The following is a 3,749-nucleotide window of genomic DNA, read 5'->3' on the forward strand; positions in this document are numbered from 1 at the left end:
GAGTTATTATTATTATTATTATTATTATTATTATTATTATTATTATTGGTACCATTTTAACTTTTGTATAATGTGTATTTCTTCTGACACATGACATCACCCCTGTGCTTTGGGCCTGTGGTGGTATGGGCCAATTAGGGAGAGTTCAGCTACCTGATAAAAGGGTTAGCTTGGGGTTAGATAATGTTCTGTTGTGTGAATTAATGATGTTCTGTACTCTTCTGTAGATAATGTTCTGTTGTGTGAATTAATGATGTTCTGTACTCTCCCGTAGATAATGTTCTGTTGTGTGAATTAATGATGTTGGTGTAATGAAATGAATGATGTTCTGTACTCTTCTGTAGATAATGGTCTGTTGTGTGAATTAATGATGTTCTGTACTCTTGCGTAGATAATGTTCTGTTGTGTGAATTAATGATGATCTGTACTCTTGCGTAGATAATGTTCTGTTGTTTGAATTAATGATGTTCTGTACTCTTGCGTAGATAATGTTCTGTTGTGTGAATTAATGATGATCTGTACTCTCCCGTAGATAATGTTCTGTACTCTTCCGTAGATAATGTTCTGTTGTGTGAATTAATGATGTTCTGTTGTGATGCCGCTCTTCCTAAGCGCTGTTTTATTGTACCAATATTGTTCCGTTGTGGTAAGGTTTTCCATGGTGAATGTGACCATAACTATTGTTTTCATTATGTTGAGGGCCTGACTGAGTTCTTCTTCTTCTTCTTCTTATCATTATTATTATTGGTACCATTTTAAATTTTGTATAATGTGTATTTCTTCTGACACATGACATCACCCCTGTGCTTTGGGCCTGTGGTGGTATGGGCCAATTACGGAGAGTTCAGCTACCTGATAAAAGGGTTAGCTTGGGGTTAGATAATGTTCTGTTGTGTGAATTAATGATGTTCTGTACTCTTGCGTAGATAATGTTCTGTTGTGTGAATTAATGATGTTCTGTACTCTTGCGTAGATAATGTTCTGTTGTGTGAATTAATGATGTTCTGTACTCTTGCGTAGATAATGTTCTGTTGTGAAAAGAGATGGAAAAGTTTGCTCAATTTTAATTCAATAATTTGGCAAGCAGTCAAGGGTAATAGTTACATTTCTAACTGTCATTGAAAGTGGGTGGGAACCTGGAAGAAGATATGTTATGTCATTGTAGGAAAGTTTTTTTTTTTTTTTTTTTTTTTTCAAAGATTTGTGTTGGAGATGTTGATGGAGATACTGCCACAACAGAAGCAGTACCTGACCCAGTGGGAAAAGGCCACAAAGAGAAGCGACTTCGGCCCTAATCATGGCTGCACCACAATACATGAAGATACCTGCGCAGACAACCTGGGCTTTTCAGATGGAATCAGCGATACTGGCAGGACGGGGTCACTCAAACTCAGCAGCCAAACGGATCCGTCCTGTACTTTCATTCACACAGCTGTACAGTGTTGGTTTGCGCACGAGTGTCAGACAGACGGAAGTGCCATTGCGCCACCATCACCATGGTAACTAAAAGAGAAATAAACTCCATCCTGCTCTCTTGCCAGTTAGTGATGGTCGTGCAACAGCGCTTTTGAGAAATCCCGGATGATAAATCTTTAGTAGTTGTCTGTTGGTTTTTTAAAGGGGAAAAACTTGTGATTCCTGTCTTGTGTGATACAGTATGATGTCCTTGTGGCCAAGTATTTTAACAGGTTGTGTGTTACTTGACAACCCCTTTCCTAAAATATCTGCACTTACATATTTTTATATTTAGGCAAAAAACTACTAATTTGCTTCTTAATCAAATAGTTAATATATAGATGTGTTATACTTGAGGTGAGAAGACATGGGTTTTTAAAAATGCGTTTTTTAAATATCGCTTCAGAGTAAGATTACAGCCCTGGAGCGCCATCTGGCGGTGCATGTTCGTGGCGCAGGAATCTGCATCACACATTTTATGAACTACGTTGATCAAACTGAAGTACCAGTAAATGTATCGAATTGAAGTAGTCATTAGCATGTAAGGCAACAGAAAGTTAAAGTGCCATGGAAGAAAGACCAGCGTATGAAGTTGAAGAAGACTTAAAAAAATAGGCATAGTTTTGAAAATATACGTTTCAAGGACTGCAGGGGAGGTAAGTAATGGAATGCGAGTGCCATCTGGCGGTGGATTTGTGCAGAGCTGAAGATGGAGGAGCATTTAGGGCCGAAACGAAGGTAAGGTGTGCTAGATCGGAGGAGAATGATGTCCCTAGATAGTATATTTGCAGCTCCCGCACCACACTGATGCAACCACTCAAATGCTCTTTATCATGCATCTGTAGAAGTTTGTGAGGATGACTGACTCCATGCCAAACTTCTTCAGTCTCCTCAAGAAGAAGAACCGTTTCCGGGCTGCTTTGACCACCTTGTCTGTGTGAGCAGACCAGGAGAGGTCATCACTGATGTGCACCCTGAGGAACCTGAAGCAGCTGACCCTTTCAACTTGAGATCCGTTGATGTGTAGGGGTGCAAATATAAGAGTTTGACATGTACCTCAAAGTACTGTTTACACATATGCAAGGGCATTTAAATACACTTTTGTTTTCATTTCATTTAATTGTAATCTCTCACCTGCGTAGAGACACTCAATAAACACATGTTCAAACGTCATACAGTTACTGTTGCACACATCAATGGTAGGATACATAGTCTGTAGCCACCAGCAATACACATGGTCCTGTATACCTCAGAAAGTATATTTTAAAAGACTGCTGCAGACAAATATGGAGTTTTCATGCTTTGCTACACAATTATGGCTTCATTATAACTTTGATGACAAAGCATTCATGTAGTAACACGAATACATAATTTAAATTTTCAACCGACCAGAAAACTGGTGATATTACCATGGTCAATACTGCCATCTGGCGGCAGGTCATTGTACTACAACGACTAATAAGGACAACCGTAGTCAAAGGCTGGTGTATTGCAGCTACAAATGGTCGAAAGTGCCCTCCGGCGGCTGGTCGGCGTACTACAACCACGAAGAACGTGTTTTCAAAGGAAAGTAGGACAGAGAAGAATGGCAAAAAAACCTCGAAGAACGGTTTTCAAAGGAAAGTAGGACAGAGAAGAATGGCAAAAAACCTCGAAGAACGGTTTTCAAAGGAAAGTAGAACAGAGAAGAATGGCAAAAAGACCTCGAAATATGGCAAAAAACCTCAAAATATGGAACGCTTCACGAATTTGCGTGTCATCCTTGCGCAGGGGCCATGCTAATCTTCTCTGTATCGTTCCAATTTTAGTATATGTGCTGCCGAAGCGAGCACAAACTATACCAATGTTCGAGGTCAATTTATACGACTACCCTGACGTGGTCGCAGGACCTCTGGTGTCTCATTGTTCTCTGTCGTAAATACGCTCGAGCCAGCACATTCGTGAAACAAAACATGTAAACCAATCCAATGAACACGTTAATCTAGGTATGGTTTGAATACAACTTTTAAAATGCTTATATACTTTTAAAATAGTAAAAAATGCTGTCTAGAAGAGCGGTGCATTGCATTATGGGTAACACACATATCGTGCTTTCCTGTCCAGTCATTGGTTCATAGCATAGACCAGCTCCACCCAGTCGACAACCCGGACATGGAAGAATACGAGCACACCAACAAGTATATTTTCAAATGACTTTTCAGTCAGTGTAGTAGACAACTATGTACTTCACCTGTGTAAGACTTTTTGCCTATGTATACAGAAGTAGCCTAGTGAATGTATACATATCCTTTAAT

General features: G+C 39.6%; 1 non-coding gene across 1 annotated transcript; it reads right to left on the reverse strand.

Moving 5' to 3' along the window:
- Window positions 1-3,180: 3,180 nt before the first annotated feature.
- Window positions 3,181-3,287, reverse strand: LOC122130395. Its single transcript, XR_006151871.1, has one exon. It is a non-coding gene; the product is annotated as a U6 spliceosomal RNA (small nuclear RNA).
- Window positions 3,288-3,749: the final 462 nt, after the last annotated feature.

Source organism: Clupea harengus, unplaced genomic scaffold (genome assembly GCF_900700415.2).
Source record: "Clupea harengus unplaced genomic scaffold, Ch_v2.0.2, whole genome shotgun sequence".
NCBI classification, from domain to species: Eukaryota; Metazoa; Chordata; class Actinopteri; order Clupeiformes; family Clupeidae; genus Clupea; species Clupea harengus.